At 40.1% G+C, this 18,348-nt stretch overlaps 6 non-coding genes across 6 annotated transcripts; all 6 read left to right on the forward strand.

Moving 5' to 3' along the window:
• Positions 1-959: 959 nt before the first annotated feature.
• TRNAL-UAG (transfer RNA leucine (anticodon UAG)) lies at positions 960-1,041 on the forward strand. Its single transcript has one exon. It is a non-coding gene; the product is annotated as a tRNA-Leu (tRNA).
• Positions 1,042-1,280: 239 nt separating this feature from the next.
• Positions 1,281-1,362, forward strand: TRNAL-AAG (transfer RNA leucine (anticodon AAG)). Its single transcript has one exon. It is a non-coding gene; the product is annotated as a tRNA-Leu (tRNA).
• A 3,285-nt stretch (positions 1,363-4,647) lies between these two features.
• Positions 4,648-4,729, forward strand: TRNAL-AAG (transfer RNA leucine (anticodon AAG)). The gene has a single exon. It is a non-coding gene; the product is annotated as a tRNA-Leu (tRNA).
• A 399-nt stretch (positions 4,730-5,128) lies between these two features.
• TRNAL-AAG (transfer RNA leucine (anticodon AAG)) lies at positions 5,129-5,210 on the forward strand. The gene has a single exon. It is a non-coding gene; the product is annotated as a tRNA-Leu (tRNA).
• A 5,521-nt stretch (positions 5,211-10,731) lies between these two features.
• On the forward strand, positions 10,732-10,813 carry TRNAL-UAG (transfer RNA leucine (anticodon UAG)). Its single transcript has one exon. It is a non-coding gene; the product is annotated as a tRNA-Leu (tRNA).
• Positions 10,814-17,457: 6,644 nt separating this feature from the next.
• TRNAL-UAG (transfer RNA leucine (anticodon UAG)) lies at positions 17,458-17,539 on the forward strand. Its single transcript has one exon. It is a non-coding gene; the product is annotated as a tRNA-Leu (tRNA).
• Positions 17,540-18,348: the final 809 nt, after the last annotated feature.

An 18,348-nucleotide genomic window follows, 5' to 3' on the forward strand; every position in this document is an offset into this window, starting at 1 on the left:
AAATCTCATTGGATCATCCCTCGGCCTGTTGTCCCTTCCTGCTCTGCTGTACACCCCGTCACAAACTGGTTGGCAGCAGTGGGATCAGAGCAGAAGGAATGGAGGACAAAGGCCCATCAAAATTGGGAACCAGCACCGCAGAGTACAAGAGCTGGACTGCGATGAACCTACAAACAAAGGCCCATGAAGTAGGAGTCCATTTTAAAGGACTCTCCAAGGAGCAGCTAATTGAGGCTTTGGAAGGAGTTCGCCTGCAAGATGACACTGAGGAAGGATCCTCACAGCAAATGGAGGAAAGACTGCAGCCGGAGGTAAATACCCAAAAAAGTCAGTGGGTTGTGTGGTACGAGGAGGAGTTGGCATTTCTGGGAGAAGAGGCCACCATAGACGATAAGAGGAAGGCCATTCACAGAGCTCAGGAGATGGCATTGCTGGAGCAGATCGCTTTGGAAGCAGCTAGAAGCTCCAGACAGACTGTAACCTCAGCACCCACCATGAGGGAACTCCCCAGAGTGTCCCACAAAGACTTTAAGCCCTTTAATGAGGCTGCAGGCGACATTGAGGGCTTCTTCCAGGACTTTGAGCATCAGTGTTGATTAATGGAAGTCCCGGAAAGGGAGCGAGTTCGACATCTTGTGGGGTTCTTAGAGGGTGGAGCTGCTGAAGCCTATAGAGCTATGGACCCTCAGGGGAACTGTGAGTATGCGGCGATTAAACAGACTATTCTAGGACATTATGCTATGTTAAACCTTGTTATCTTATTCTTATAATTATGCTAACATACAAAATTAGCATATGCTTTAATCCCACTGCTGCCAGTATTATGCGGTCTTGAAATGTTTTTGTACTTATTCTTATGATTTTGCTAACATGCAAATTAACGTGATTTAATCTTTTGTATTTGTATAATTTTGCGGTTTTCAGTTAAGATAAGGAATCGTAAAAATCATGCTGTTAAAGGTAGCATGGCCGAGTGGTCTAAGGCGCTGGAATTAGGCTCCAGTCTCTTTGGAGGCGTGGGTTCAAATCCCACTGCTGCCAGTGTATTTCTACTTTGAAACTTTTTAGCTTATATTTATGATTTTGCTAATAGAAAAATTAGCATGTGTTTTATTATTTTGTATTTGTATGAGTCCATGCTTTGCTGTTTTGCAAAAGACAGTAGATAGAATCATTGCTTTTTGCTTAGAGACCTATCCATTTTCCACCTTGAAGAAGTTAAAATGTAGGAAAATTCACTAAACTTACTCTAAGGAAGCTGTTTTTATGTAGTATATTAGGGTAGCATGGCCGAGCGGTCTAAGGCGCTGGATTAAGGCTCCAGTCTCTTCAGAGGCGTGGGTTCAAATCCCACTGCTGCCAGTAGGTCTTCAGAACATTTTGATCTAATTCAAATGATTTTGTATTTGCATGAGTGTGTGGGTTTCTGTTTAGGAAAAGACAGTTGATAGAATCATTGATTTTTCCTATTGTTTAGAGACTTAACCATTTTACAACAGACCTGTAGGTTTAAATCCCACTGCTGCCAGTAGTAAGAGTTCCTTAAAACCTTTTTATCTTATTCTTATACATACGCTAATATACAAAATTAGCATATGCTTTAATCCCACTGCTGCCAGTATTATGCGGTCTTGAAATGTTTTTGTACTTATTCTTATGATTTTGCTAACATGCAAATTAACATGTGATTTAATCTTTTGTAGTTGTATAATTTAGTGGTTTTCAGTTAAGATAAGGAATCTTAAAAGTCATGCTGCTAAAGGTAGCATGGCCGAGCGGTCTAAGGCGCTGGATTAAGGCTCCAGTCTCTTCAGAGGCGTGAGTTCAAATCCCACTGCTGCCAGTAGGTCTTCAGAACCTTTTGATCTAATTCTTATGATTTTGTATTTGCATGAGTGTGTGGATTTCTGTTTAGGAAAAGACAGTTGATAGAATCATTGGTTTTTCCTATTGTTTAGAGACTTAACCATTTTACAACAGACCTGTAGGTTCAAATCCCACTGCTGCCAGTAGTAAGAGTTCCTTAAAACCTTTTTATCTTATTCTTATAACTATGCTAACATACAAAATTAGCATATGCTTTAATCCCACTGCTGCCAGTATTATGAGGTCTTGAAATGTTTTTGTACTTATTCTTATGATTTTGCTAACATGCAAATTAGCATGTGATCTAATCTTCTTTTGTATTTGTATGATTTTTCGGTTTTCGGTTAAGATAAAGACCGTTGATAGAATCATTGGTTTTTCCTAATGTTTAGAGACATGCCCTTTTTCCAACATGCACTAATTTTAAATGTTGTCAAATGTACTTCACTTACTCTAAGGAAGCCTACTTAATCATGCTGAGTATGACTCAGCAGTATGAGTTCTTGAAAATCTTTTGATCTTATTCTTATAATTATGAAAACAGACAAAATTTGCATGTGCTTTCATCCCACTGCTGCCAGTATGATATGTGCTTGAAAATTGTTTTGAACTTACTCTTATGATTTTACTAACATACAAACTTACATGTGTTTTAATCTTCTTTTGTATTTGCTTAAGTGTTTTCTTTCTGGTTAAGATAAAAACAGTTGATAGAATTATTGTTTTTTTCCTAATATTTAGAGACATGTCTGTCATGATATGTACTTTTGCCCTGTCCTGTATTTGAATAATATGCCATTTGATGTATGTAACTGTTCTCTGGTTTCTATTAGCTGTAATTTATGTATTTTCTTGTGCAGGGAGTTCACCTGTAACAATATGTCTCCTTCCCCCAATACTTGCAGCCCTAAGCTATAATGTAATTAAGGTTTGTCAACACCACTAGTGAAGAATAGCCATTCTTTCTCACAGCAGGTGGCTAGTCATATGTACATACTAGATAGACTAAGAGGAGCCGACCAGTCTAGAATCTTCAGGTGGACCCAACCATTGAATAGAAGGTGTGACTCCTACCCCCTTCATGGGCGGATCCCAGGAGCTCAGATAATCCATTCTTATTTTTGAGATCAGATGTGAGTTGATCCTTAAAGGGGAAGGAGTGGGGATTCTTAGCTGAGGCAAGACCCTACGTCCATCTGTGACTGCGGAAGCGTACGGGATGAGACTTGAGCTGAGGACATATCTCGTCGTTCGTGAGATTGTTTTGGGATCCCTTGGACTCATGTGGACTATTGCTTTGTTAGCTGGCACAAGGATTATCTGGAGGTGCCCCCGAATCTGTTCTGTTGGACTCGTGGAAGGACTATTGTTTCGTTTATCGGGTGCGGGATTACTGGAAAGCACCTCCAGATCTGTTTATTTACTTGGGCTTATTGTGGACTTCTGGTGGACTTGAAGGACATTATGGATATTTGATGTTGTATGCTCCCTGCTTTAATAAATCTCATTGGATCATCCCTCGGCCTGTTGTCCCTTCCTGCTCTGCTGTACACCCCGTCACAAACTGGTTGGCAGCAGTGGGATCAGAGCAGAAGGAATGGAGGACAAAGGCCCATCAACATTGGGAACCAGCACCGCAGAGTACAAGAGCTGGACTGCGATGAACCTACAAACAAAGGCCCATGAAGTAGGAGTCCATTTTAAAGGACTCTCCAAGGAGCAGCTAATTGAGGCTTTGGAAGGAGTTCGCCTGCAAGATGACACTGAGGAAGGATCCTCACAGCAAATGGAGGAAAGACTGCAGCCGGAGGTAAATACCCAAAAAAGTCAGTGGGTTGTGTGGTACGAGGAGGAGTTGGCATTTCTGGGAGAAGAGGCCACCATAGACGATAAGAGGAAGGCCATTCACAGAGCTCAGGAGATGGCATTGCTGGAGCAGATCGCTTTGGAAGCAGCTAGAAGCTCCAGACAGACTGTAACCTCAGCACCCACCATGAGGGAACTCCCCAGAGTGTCCCACAAAGACTTTAAGCCCTTTAATGAGGCTGCAGGCGACATTGAGGGCTTCTTCCAGGACTTTGAGCATCAGTGTTGATTAATGGAAGTCCCGGAAAGGGAGCGAGTTCGACATCTTGTGGGGTTCTTAGAGGGTGGAGCTGCTGAAGCCTATAGAGCTATGGACCCTCGGGGGAACTGTGAGTATGCGGCGATTAAACAGACTATTCTAGAACATTATGCTATGTTAAACCTTGTTATCTTATTCTTATAATTATGCTAACATACAAAATTAGCATATGCTTTAATCCCACTGCTGCCAGTATTATGCGGTCTTGAAATGTTTTTGTACTTATTCTTATGATTTTGCTAACATGCAAATTAACATGTGATTTAATCTTTTGTATTTGTATAATTTTGCGGTTTTCAGTTAAGATAAGGAATCGTAAAAATCATGCTGTTAAAGGTAGCATGGCCGAGTGGTCTAAGGCGCTGGACTTAGGCTCCTGTCTCTTTGGAGGCATGGGTTCAAATCCCACTGCTGCCAGTGTATTTCTACTTTGAAACTTTTTAGCTTATATTTATGATTTTGCTAATAGAAAAATTAGCATGTGTTTTATTATTTTGTGTTTGTATGAGTCCATGCTTTGCTGTTTTGCAAAAGACAGTAGATAGAATCATTGCTTTTTGCTTAGAGACCTATCCATTTTCCACCTTGAAGAAGTTAAAATGTAGGAAAATTCACTAAACTTACTCTAAGGAAGCTTTCTTTATGTAGTATATTAGGGTAGCATGGCCGAGCGGTCTAAGGCGCTGGATTAAGGCTCCAGTCTCTTCAGAGGCGTGGGTTCAAATCCCACTGCTGCCAGTAGGTCTTCAGAACATTTTGATCTAATTCAAATGATTTTGTATTTGCATGAGTGTGTGGGTTTCTGTTTAGGAAAAGACAGTTGATAGAATCATTGTTTTTTCCTATTGTTTAGAGACTTAACCATTTTACAACAGACCTGTAGGTTTAAATCCCACTGCTGCCAGTAGTAAGAGTTCCTTAAAACCTTTTTATCTTATTCTTATACATACGCTAATATACAAAATTAGCATATGCTTTAATCCCACTGCTGCCAGTATTATGCGGTCTTGAAATGTTTTTGTACTTATTCTTATGATTTTGCTAACATGCAAATTAACATGTGATTTAATCTTTTGTATTTGTATAATTTTGTGGTTTTCAGTTAAGATAAGGAATCTTAAAAGTCATGCTGCTAAAGGTAGCATGGCCGAGCGGTCTAAGGCGCTGGATTAAGGCTCCAGTCTCTTCAGAGGCGTGGGTTCAAATCCCACTGCTGCCAGTAGGTCTTCAGAACCTTTTGATCTAATTCTTATGATTTTGTATTTGCATGAGTGTGTGGATTTCTGTTTAGGAAAAGACAGTTGATAGAATCATTGGTTTTTCCTATTGTTTAGAGACTTAACCATTTTACAACAGACCTGTAGGTTCAAATCCCACTGCTGCCAGTAGTAAGAGTTCCTTAAAACCTTTTTATCTTATTCTTATAACTATGCTAACATACAAAATTAGCATATGCTTTAATCCCACTGCTGCCAGTATTATGAGGTCTTGAAATGTTTTTGTACTTATTCTTATGATTTTGCTAACATGCAAATTAGCATGTGATCTAATCTTCTTTTGTATTTGTATGATTTTTCGGTTTTCGGTTAAGATAAAGACCGTTGATAGAATCATTGGTTTTTCCTAATGTTTAGAGACATGCCCTTTTTCCAACATGCACTAATTTTAAATGTTGTCAAATGTACTTCACTTACTCTAAGGAAGCCTACTTAATCATGCTGAGTATGACTCAGCAGTATGAGTTCTTGAAAATCTTTTGATCTTATTCTTATAATTATGAAAACAGACAAAATTTGCATGTGCTTTCATCCCACTGCTGCCAGTATGATATGTGCTTGAAAATTGTTTTGAACTTACTCTTATGATTTTACTAACATACAAACTTACATGTGTTTTAATCTTCTTTTGTATTTGCTTAAGTGTTTTCTTTCTGGTTAAGATAAAAACAGTTGATAGAATTATTGTTTTTTTCCTAATATTTAGAGACATGTCTGTCATGATATGTACTTTTGCCCTGTCCTGTATTTGAATAATATGCCATTTGATGTATGTAACTGTTCTCTGGTTTCTATTAGCTGTAATTTATGTATTTTCTTGTGCTGGGAGTTCACCTGTAACAATATGTCTCCTTCCCCCAATACTTGCAGCCCTAAGCTATAATGTAATTAAGGTTTGTCAACACCACTAGTGAAGAATAGCCATTCTTTCTCACAGCAGGTGGCTAGTCATATGTACATACTTGATAGACTAAGAGGAGCCGACCAGTCTAGAATCTTCAGGTGGACCCAACCATTGAATAGAAGGTGTGACCCCCTACCCCCCTTCATGGGCGGATCCCAGGAGCTCAGATAATCCATTCTTATTTTTGAGATCAGATGTGAGTTGATCCTTAAAGGGGAAGGAGTGGGGATTCTTAGCTGAGGCAAGACCCCACGTCCATCTGTGACTGCGGAAGCGTACGGGATGAGACTTGAGCTGAGGACATATCTCGTCGTTCGTGAGATTGTTTTGGGATCCCTTGGACTCATGTGGACCATTGCTTTGTTAGCTGGCACAAGGATTATCTGGAGGTGCCCCCGAATCTGTTCTGTTGGACTCGTGGAAGGACTATTGTTTCGTTTATCAGGTGCGGGATTACTGGAAAGCACCTCCAGATCTGTTTATTTCCTTGGGCTTATTGTGGACTTCTGGTGGACTTGAAGGACATTATGGATATTTGATGTTGTATGCTCCCTGCTTTAATAAATCTCATTGGATCATCCCTCGGCCTGTTGTCCCTTCCTGCTCTGCTGTACACCCCGTCACAAACTGGTTGGCAGCAGTGGGATCAGAGCAGAAGGAATGGAGGACAAAGGCCCATCAACATTGGGAACCAGCACCGCAGAGTACAAGAGCTGGACTGCGATGAACCTACAAACAAAGGCCCATGAAGTAGGAGTCCGTATTAAAGGACTCTCCAAGGAGCAGCTAATTGAGGCTTTGGAAGGAGTTCGCCTGCAAGATGACACTGAGGAAGGATCCTCACAGCAAATGGAGGAAAGACTGCAGCCGGAGGTAAATACCCAAAAAAGTCAGTGGGTTGTGTGGTACGAGGAGGAGTTGGCATTTCTGGGAGAAGAGGCCACCATAGACGATAAGAGGAAGGCCATTCACAGAGCTCAGGAGATGGCATTGCTGGAGCAGATCGCTTTGGAAGCAGCTAGAAGCTCCAGACAGACTGTAACCTCAGCACCCACCATGAGGGAACTCCCCAGAGTGTCCCACAAAGACTTTAAGCCCTTTAATGAGGCTGCAGGCGACATTGAGGGCTTCTTCCAGGACTTTGAGCATCAGTGTTGATTAATGGAAGTCCCGGAAAGGGAGCGAGTTCGACATCTTGTGGGGTTCTTAGAGGGTGGAGCTGCTGAAGCCTATAGAGCTATGGACCCTCGGGGGAACTGTGAGTATGCGGCGATTAAACAGACTATTCTAGAACATTATGCTATGTTAAACCTTGTTATCTTATTCTTATAATTATGCTAACATACAAAATTAGCATATGCTTTAATCCCACTGCTGCCAGTATTATGCGGTCTTGAAATGTTTTTGTACTTATTCTTATGATTTTGCTAACATGCAAATTAACATGTGATTTAATCTTTTGTATTTGTATAATTTTGTGGTTTTCAGTTAAGATAAGGAATCTTAAAAGTCATGCTGCTAAAGGTAGCATGGCCGAGCGGTCTAAGGCGCTGGATTAAGGCTCCAGTCTCTTCAGAGGCGTGGGTTCAAATCCAGTAGGTCTTCAGAACATTTTGATCTAATTCAAATGATTTTGTATTTGCATGAGTGTGTGGGTTTCTGTTTAGGAAAAGACAGTTGATAGAATCATTGTTTTTTCCTATTGTTTAGAGACTTAACCATTTTACAACAGACCTGTAGGTTTAAATCCCACTGCTGCCAGTAGTAAGAGTTCCTTAAAACCTTTTTATCTTATTCTTATACATACGCTAATATACAAAATTAGCATATGCTTTAATCCCACTGCTGCCAGTATTATGCGGTCTTGAAATGTTTTTGTACTTATTCTTATGATTTTGCTAACATGCAAATTAACATGTGATTTAATCTTTTGTATTTGTATAATTTTGTGGTTTTCAGTTAAGATAAGGAATCTTAAAAGTCATGCTGCTAAAGGTAGCATGGCCGAGCGGTCTAAGGCGCTGGATTAAGGCTCCAGTCTCTTCTGAGGCGTGGGTTCAAATCCCACTGCTGCCAGTAGGTCTTCAGAACCTTTTGATCTAATTCTTATGATTTTGTATTTGCATGAGTGTGTGGATTTCTGTTTAGGAAAAGACAGTTGATAGAATCATTGGTTTTTCCTATTGTTTAGAGACTTAACCATTTTACAACAGACCTGTAGGTTCAAATCCCACTGCTGCCAGTAGTAAGAGTTCCTTAAAACCTTTTTATCTTATTCTTATAACTATGCTAACATACAAAATTAGCAAATGCTTTAATCCCACTGCTGCCAGTATTATGAGGTCTTGAAATGTTTTTGTACTTATTCTTATGATTTTGCTAACATGCAAATTAGCATGTGATCTAATCTTCTTTTGTATTTGTATGATTTTTCGGTTTTCGGTTAAGATAAAGACCGTTGATAGAATCATTGGTTTTTCCTAATGTTTAGAGACATGCCCTTTTTCCAACATGCACTAATTTTAAATGTTGTCAAATGTACTTCACTTACTCTAAGGAAGCCTACTTAATCATGCTGAGTATGACTCAGCAGTATGAGTTCTTGAAAATCTTTTGATCTTATTCTTATAATTATGAAAACAGACAAAATTTGCATGTGCTTTCATCCCACTGCTGCCAGTATGATATGTGCTTGAAAATTGTTTTGAACTTACTCTTATGATTTTACTAACATACAAACTTACATGTGTTTTAATCTTCTTTTGTATTTGCTTAAGTGTTTTCTTTCTGGTTAAGATAAAAACAGTTGATAGAATTATTGTTTTTTTCCTAATATTTAGAGACATGTCTGTCATGATATGTACTTTTGCCCTGTCCTGTATTTGAATAATATGCCATTTGATGTATGTAACTGTTCTCTGGTTTCTATTAGCTGTAATTTATGTATTTTCTTGTGCAGGGAGTTCACCTGTAACAATATGTCTCCTTCCCCCAATACTTGCAGCCCTAAGCTATAATGTAATTAAGGTTTGTCAACACCACTAGTGAAGAATAGCCATTCTTTCTCACAGCAGGTGGCTAGTCATATGTACATACTAGATAGACTAAGAGGAGCCGACCAGTCTAGAATCTTCAGGTGGACCCAACCATTGAATAGAAGGTGTGACCCCTACCCCCCTTCATGGGCGGATCCCAGGAGCTCAGATAATCCATTCTTATTTTTGAGATCAGATGTGAGTTGATCCTTAAAGGGGAAGGAGTGGGGATTCTTAGCTGAGGCAAGACCCCACGTCCATCTGTGACTGCAGAAGCGTACGGGATGAGACTTGAGCTGAGGACATATCTCGTCGTTCGTGAGATTGTTTTGGGATCCCTTGGACTCATGTGGACTATTGCTTTGTTAGCTGGCACAAGGATTATCTGGAGGTGCCCCCGAATCTGTTCTGTTGGACTCGTGGAAGGACTATTGTTTCGTTTATCGGGTGCGGGATTACTGGAAAGCACCTCCAGATCTGTTTATTTACTTGGGCTTATTGTGGACTTCTGGTGGACTTGAAGGACATTATGGATATTTGATGTTGTATGCTCCCTGCTTTAATAAATCTCATTGGATCATCCCTCGGCCTGTTGTCCCTTCCTGCTCTGCTGTACACCCCGTCACAAACTGGTTGGCAGCAGTGGGATCAGAGCAGAAGGAATGGAGGACAAAGGCCCATCAACATTGGGAACCAGCACCGCAGAGTACAAGAGCTGGACTGCGATGAACCTACAAACAAAGGCCCATGAAGTAGGAGTCCGTTTTAAAGGACTCTCCAAGGAGCAGCTAATTGAGGCTTTGGAAGGAGTTCGCCTGCAAGATGACACTGAGGAAGGATCCTCACAGCAAATGGAGGAAAGACTGCAGCCGGAGGTAAATACCCAAAAAAGTCAGTGGGTTGTGTGGTACGAGGAGGAGTTGGCATTTCTGGGAGAAGAGGCCACCATAGACGATAAGAGGAAGGCCATTCACAGAGCTCAGGAGATGGCATTGCTGGAGCAGATCGCTTTGGAAGCAGCTAGAAGCTCCAGACAGACTGTAACCTCAGCACCCACCATGAGGGAACTCCCCAGAGTGTCCCACAAAGACTTTAAGCCCTTTAATGAGGCTGCAGGCGACATTGAGGGCTTCTTCCAGACTTTGAGCATCAGTGTTGATTAATGGAAGTCCCGGAAAGGGAGCGAGTTCGACATCTTGTGGGGTTCTTAGAGGGTGGAGCTGCTGAAGCCTATAGAGCTATGGACCCTCGGGGGAACTGTGAGTATGCGGCGATTAAACAGACTATTCTAGAACATTATGCTATGTTAAACCTTGTTATCTTATTCTTATAATTATGCTAACATACAAAATTAGCATATGCTTTAATCCCACTGCTGCCAGTATTATGCGGTCTTGAAATGTTTTTGTACTTATTCTTATGATTTTGCTAACATGCAAATTAACATGTGATTTAATCTTTTGTATTTCTATAATTTTGCGGTTTTCAGTTAAGATAAGGAATCGTAAAAATCAAGCTGTTAAAGGTAGCATGGCCGAGTGGTCTAAGGCGCTGGACTTAGGCTCCAGTCTCTTTGGAGGCGTGGGTTCAAATCCCACTGCTGCCAGTGTATTTCTACTTTGAAACTTTTTAGCTTATATTTATGATTTTGCTAATAGAAAAATTAGCATGTGTTTTATTATTTTGTATTTGTATGAGTCCATGCTTTGCTGTTTTGCAAAAGACAGTAGATAGAATCATTGCTTTTTGCTTAGAGACCTATCCATTTTCCACCTTGAAGAAGTTAAAATGTAGGAAAATTCACTAAACTTACTCTAAGGAAGCTTTTTTATGTAGTATATTAGGGTAGCATGGCCGAGCGGTCTAAGGCGCTGGATTAAGGCTCCAGTCTCTTCAGAGGCGTGGGTTCAAATACCACTGCTGCCAGTAGGTCTTTAGAACATTTTGATCTAATTCAAATGATTTTGTATTTGCATGAGTGTGTGGGTTTCTGTTTAGGAAAAGACAGTTGATATAATCATTGTTTTTTCCTATTGTTTAGAGACTTAACCATTTTACAACAGACCTGTAGGTTTAAATCAAACTGCTGCCAGTAGTAAGAGTTCCTTAAAACCTTTTTATCTTATTCTTATACATACGCTAATATACAAAATTAGCATATGCTTTAATCCCACTGCTGCCAGTATTATGCGGTCTTGAAATGTTTTTGTACTTATTCTTATGATTTTGCTAACATGCAAATTAACATGTGATTTAATCTTTTGTATTTGTATCATTTTGTGGTTTTCAGTTAAGATAAGGAATCTTAAAAATCATGCTGCTAAAGGTAGCATGGCCGAGCGGTCTAAGGCGCTGTATTAAGGCTCCAGTCTCTTCAGAGGCGTGGGTTCAAATCCCACTGCTGCCAGTAGGTCTTCAGAACCTTTTGATCTAATTCTTATGATTTTGTATTTGCATGAGTGTGTGGATTTCTGTTTAGGAAAAGACAGTTGATAGAATCATTGGTTTTTCCTATTGTTTATAGACTTAACCATTTTACAACAGACCTGTAGGTTCAAATCCCACTGCTGCCAGTAGTAAGAGTTCCTTAAAACCTTTTTATCTTATTCTTATAACTATGCTAACATACAAAATTAGCATATGCTTTAATCCCACTGCTGCCAGTATTATGAGGTCTTGAAATGTTTTTGTACTTATTCTTATGATTTTGCTAACATGCAAATTAGCATGTGATCTAATCTTCTTTTGTATTTGTATGATTTTTCGGTTTTCGGTTAAGATAAAGACCGTTGATAGAATCATTGGTTTTTCCTAATGTTTAGAGACATGCCCTTTTTCCAACATGCACTAATTTTAAATGTTGTCAAATGTACTTCACTTACTCTAAGGAAGCCTACTTAATCATGCTGAGTATGACTCAGCAGTATGAGTTCTTGAAAATCTTTTGATCTTATTCTTATAATTATGAAAACAGACAAAATTTGCATGTGCTTTCATCCCACTGCTGCCAGTATGATATGTGCTTGAAAATTGTTTTGAACTTACTCTTATGATTTTACTAACATACAAACTTACATGTGTTTTAATCTTCTTTTGTATTTGCTTAAGTGTTTTCTTTCTGGTTAAGATAAAAACAGTTGATAGAATTATTGTTTTTTTCCTAATATTTAGAGACATGTCTGTCATGATATGTACTTTTGCCCTGTCCTGTATTTGAATAATATGCCATTTGATGTATGTAACTGTTCTCTGGTTTCTATTAGCTGTAATTTATGTATTTTCTTGTGCAGGGAGTTCACCTGTAACAATATGTCTCCTTCCCCCAATACTTGCAGCCCTAAGCTATAATGTAATTAAGGTTTGTCAACACCACTAGTGAAGAATAGCCATTCTTTCTCACAGCAGGTGGCTAGTCATATGTACATACTAGATAGACTAAGAGGAGCCGACCAGTCTAGAATCTTCAGGTGGACCCAACCATTGAATAGAAGGTGTGACCCCTACCCCCCTTCATGGGCGGATCCCAGGAGCTCAGATAATCCATTCTTATTTTTGAGATCAGATGTGAGTTGATCCTTAAAGGGGAAGGAGTGGGGATTCTTAGCTGAGGCAAGACCCCACGTCCATCTGTGACTGCGGAAGCGTACGGGATGAGACTTGAGCTGAGGACATATCTCGTCGTTCGTGAGATTGTTTTGGGATCCCTTGGACTCATGTGGACTATTGCTTTGTTAGCTGGCACAAGGATTATCTGGAGGTGCCCCCGAATCTGTTCTGTTGGACTCGTGGAAGGACTATTGTTTCGTTTATCGGGTGCGGGATTACTGGAAAGCACCTCCAGATCTGTTTATTTACTTGGGCTTATTGTGGACTTCTGGTGGACTTGAAGGACATTATGGATATTTGATGTTGTATGCTCCCTGCTTTAATAAATCTCATTGGATCATCCCTCGGCCTGTTGTCCCTTCCTGCTCTGCTGTACACCCCGTCACAAACTGGTTGGCAGCAGTGGGATCAGAGCAGAAGGAATGGAGGACAAAGGCCCATCAACATTGGGAACCAGCACCGCAGAGTACAAGAGCTGGACTGCGATGAACCTACAAACAAAGGCCCATGAAGTAGGAGTCCGTTTTAAAGGACTCTCCAAGGAGCAGCTAATTGAGGCTTTGGAAGGAGTTCGCCTGCAAGATGACACTGAGGAAGGATCCTCACAGCAAATGGAGGAAAGACTGCAGCCGGAGGTAAATACCCAAAAAAGTCAGTGGGTTGTGTGGTACGAGGAGGAGTTGGCATTTCTGGGAGAAGAGGCCACCATAGACGATAAGAGGAAGGCCATTCACAGAGCTCAGGAGATGGCATTGCTGGAGCAGATCGCTTTGGAAGCAGCTAGAAGCTCCAGACAGACTGTAACCTCAGCACCCACCATGAGGGAACTCCCCAGAGTGTCCCACAAAGACTTTAAGCCCTTTAATGAGGCTGCAGGCGACATTGAGGGCTTCTTCCAGGACTTTGAGCATCAGTGTTGATTAATGGAAGTCCCGGAAAGGGAGCGAGTTCGACATCTTGTGGGGTTCTTAGAGGGTGGAGCTGCTGAAGCCTATAGAGCTATGGACCCTCGGGGGAACTGTGAGTATGCGGCGATTAAACAGACTATTCTAGAACATTATGCTATGTTAAACCTTGTTATCTTATTCTTATAATTATGCTAACATACAAAATTAGCATATGCTTTAATCCCACTGCTGCCAGTATTATGCGGTCTTGAAATGTTTTTGTACTTATTCTTATGATTTTGCTAACATGCAAATTAACATGTGATTTAATCTTTTGTATTTGTATAATTTTGCGGTTTTCAGTTAAGATAAGGAATCGTAAAAATCAAGCTGTTAAAGGTAGCATGGCCGAGTGGTCTAAGGCGCTGGACTTAGGCTCCAGTCTCTTTGGAGGCGTGGGTTCAAATGCCAGTGTATTTCTACTTTGAAACTTTTTAGCTTATATTTATGATTTTGCTAATAGAAAAATTAGCATGTGTTTTATTATTTTGTATTTGTATGAGTCCATGCTTTGCTGTTTTGCAAAAGACAGTAGATAGAATCATTGCTTTTTGCTTAGAGACCTATCCATTTTCCACCTTGAAGAAGTTAAAATGTAGGAAAATTCACTAAACTTACTCTAAGGAAGCTTTTTTTATGTAGTATATTAGGGTAGCATGGCCGAGTGGTCTAAGGCGCTGGATTAAGGCTCCAGTCTCTTCAGAGGCGTGGGTTCAAATCCCACTGCTGACAGTAGGTCTTTAGAACATTTTGATCTAATTCAAATGATTTTGTATTTGCATGAGTGTGTGGGTTTCTGTTTAGGAAAAGACAGTTGATAGAATCATTGTTTTTTCCTATTGTTTAGAGACTTAACCATTTTACAACAGACCTGTAGGTTTAAATCCCACTGCTGCCAGTAGTAAGAGTTCCTTAAAACCTTTTTATCTTATTCTTATACATACGCTAATATACAAAATTAGCATATGCTTTAATCCCACTGCTGCCAGTATTATGCGGTCTTGAAATGTTTTTGTACTTATTCTTATGATTTTGCTAACATGCAAATTAACATGTGATTTAATCTTTTGTATTTGTATAATTTTGTGGTTTTCAGTTAAGATAAGGAATCTTAAAAGTCATGCTGCTAAAGGTAGCATGGCCGAGCGGTCTAAGGCGCTGGATTAAGGCTCCAGTCTCTTCAGAGGTGTGGGTTCAAATCCCACTGCTGCCGGTAGGTCTTCAGAACCTTTTGATCTAATTCTTATGATTTTGTATTTGCATGAGTGTGTGGATTTCTGTTTAGGAAAAGACAGTTGATAGAATCGTTGGTTTTTCCTATTGTTTAGAGACTTAACCATTTTACAACAGACCTGTAGGTTCAAATCCCACTGCTGCCAGTAGTAAGAGTTCCTTAAAACCTTTTTATCTTATTCTTATAACTATGCTAACATACAAAATTAGCATATGCTTTAATCCCACTGCTGCCAGTATTATGAGGTCTTGAAATGTTTTTGTACTTATTCTTATGATTTTGCTAACATGAAAATTAGCATGTGATCTAATCTTCTTTTGTATTTGTATGATTTTTCGGTTTTCAGTTAAGATAAAGACCGTTGATAGAATCATTGGTTTTTCCTAATGTTTAGAGACATGCCCTTTTTCCAACATGCACTAATTTTAAATGTTGTCAAATGTACTTCACTTACTCTAAGGAAGCCTACTTAATCATGCTGAGTATGACTCAGCAGTATGAGTTCTTGAAAATCTTTTGATCTTATTCTTATAATTATGAAAACAGACAAAATTTGCATGTGCTTTCATCCCACTGCTGCCAGTATGATATGTGCTTGAAAATTGTTTTGAACTTACTCTTATGATTTTACTAACATACAAACTTACATGTGTTTTAATCTTCTTTTGTATTTGCTTAAGTGTTTTCTTTCTGGTTAAGATAAAAACAGTTGATAGAATTATTGTTTTTTTCCTAATATTTAGAGACATGTCTGTCATGATATGTACTTTTGCCCTGTCCTGTATTTGAATAATATGCCATTTGATGTATGTAACTGTTCTCTGGTTTCTATTAGCTGTAATTTATGTATTTTCTTGTGCTGGGAGTTCACCTGTAACAATATGTCTCCTTCCCCCAATACTTGCAGCCCTAAGCTATAATGTAATTAAGGTTTGTCAACACCACTAGTGAAGAATAGCCATTCTTTCTCACAGCAGGTGGCTAGTCATATGTACATACTAAATAGACTAAGAGGAACCGACCAGTCTAGAATCTTCAGGTGGACCCAACCATTGAATAGAAGGTGTGACCCCTACCCCCCTTCATGGGCGGATCCCAGGAGCTCAGATAATCCATTCTTATTTTTGAGATCAGATGTGAGTTGATCCTTAAAGGGGAAGGAGTGGGGATTCTTAGCTGAGGCAAGACCCCACGTCCATCTGTGACTGCGGAAGCGAACGGGATGAGACTTGAGCTGAGGACATATCTCGTCGTTCGTGAGATTGTTTTGGCATCCCTTGGACTCATGTGGACTATTGCTTTGTTAGCTGGCACAAGGATTATCGGGAGGTGCCCCCAAATCTGTTCTGTTGGACTCGTGGAAGGACTATTGTTTCGTTTATCGGGTGCGGGATTACTGGAAAGCACCTCCAGATCTGTTTATTTACTTGGGCTTATTGTGGACTTCTGGTGGACTTGAAGGACATTATGGATATTTGATGTTGTATGCTCCCTGCTTTAATAAATCTCATTGGATCATCCCTCGGCCCGTTGTCCCTTCCTGCTCTGCTGTACACCCCGTCACAAACTGGTTGGCAGCAGTGGGATCAGAGCAGAAGGAATGGAGGACAAAGGCCCATCAACATTGGGAACCAGCACCGCAGAGTACAAGAGCTGGACTGCGATGAACCTACAAACAAACGCCCATGAAGTAGGAGTCCGTTTTAAAGGACTCTCCAAGGAGCAGCTAATTGAGGCTTTGGAAGGAGTTCGCCTGCAAGATGACACTGAGGAAGGATCCTCACAGCAAATGGAGGAAAGACTGCAGCCGGAGGTAAATACCCAAAAAAGTCAGTGGGTTGTGTGGTACGAGGAGGAGTTGGCATTTCTGGGAGAAGAGGCCACCATAGACGATAAGAGGAAGGCCATTCACAGAGCTCAGGAGATGGCATTGCTGGAGCAGATCGCTTTGGAAGCAGCTAGAAGCTCCAGACAGACTGTAACCTCAGCACCCACCATGAGGGAACTCCCCAGAGTGTCCCACAAAGACTTTAAGCCCTTTAATGAGGCTGCAGGCGACATTGAGGGCTTCTTCCAGGACTTTGAGCATCAGTGTTGATTAATGGAAGTCCCGGAAAGGGAGCGAGTTCGACATCTTGTGGGGTTCTTAGAGGGTGGAGCTGCTGAAGCCTATAGAGCTATGGACCCTCGGGGGAACTGTGAGTATGCGGCGATTAAACAGACTATTCTAGAACATTATGCTATGTTAAACCTTGTTATCTTATTCTTATAATTATGCTAACATACAAAATTAGCATATGCTTTAATCCCACTGCTGCCAGTATTATGCGGTCTTGAAATGTTTTTGTACTTATTCTTATGATTTTGCTAACATGCAAATTGACATGTGATTTAATCTTTTGTATTTGTATAATTTTGCGGTTTTCAGTTAAGATAAGGAATCGTAAAAATCATGCTGTTAAAGGTAGCATGGCCGAGTGGTCTAAGGCGCTGGAATTAGGCTCCAGTCTCTTTGGAGGCGTGGGTTCAAATCCCACTGCTGCCAGTGTATTTCTACTTTGAAACTTTTTAGCTTATATTTATGATTTTGCTAATAGAAAAATTAGCATGTGTTTTATTATTTGGTATTTTTATGAGTCCATGCTTTGCTGTTTTGCAAAAGACAGTAGATAGAATCATTGCTTTTTCCTTTTTGCTTAGAGACCTATCCATTTTCCACCTTGAAGAAGTTAAACTGTAGGAAAATTCACTAAACTTACTCTAAGGAAGCTTTTTTTATGTAGTAAATTAGGGTAGCATGGCTGAGCGGTCTAAGGCGCTGGATTAAGGCTCCAGTCTCTTCAGAGGCGTGGGTTCAAACCCCACTGCTGCCAGTAGGTCTTCAGAACATTTTGATCTAATTCAAATGATTTTGTATTTGCGTGAGTGTGTGGGTTTCTGTTTAGGAAAAGACAGTTGATAGAATCATTGTTTTTTCCTATTGTTTAGAGACTTAACCATTTTACAACAGACCTGTAGGTTTAAATCCCACTGCTGCCAGTAGTAAGAGTTCCTTAAAACCTTTTTATCTTATTCTTATACATACGCTAATATACAAAATTAGCATATGCTTTAATCCCACTGCTGCCAGTATTATGCGGTCTTGAAATGTTTTTGTACTTATTCTTATGATTTTGCTAACATGCAAATTAACATGTGATTTAATCTTTTGTATTTGTATAATTTTGTGGTTTTCAGTTAAGATAAGGAATCTTAAAAATCATGCTGCAAAAGGTAGCATGGCCGAGCGGTCTAAGGGGCTGGATTAAGGCTCCAGTCTCTTCAGAGACGTGGGTTCAAATCCTACTGCTGCCA

Source organism: Ranitomeya imitator, chromosome 4 (genome assembly GCF_032444005.1).
Source record: "Ranitomeya imitator isolate aRanImi1 chromosome 4, aRanImi1.pri, whole genome shotgun sequence".
Classification (NCBI taxonomy): Eukaryota; Metazoa; Chordata; class Amphibia; order Anura; family Dendrobatidae; genus Ranitomeya; species Ranitomeya imitator.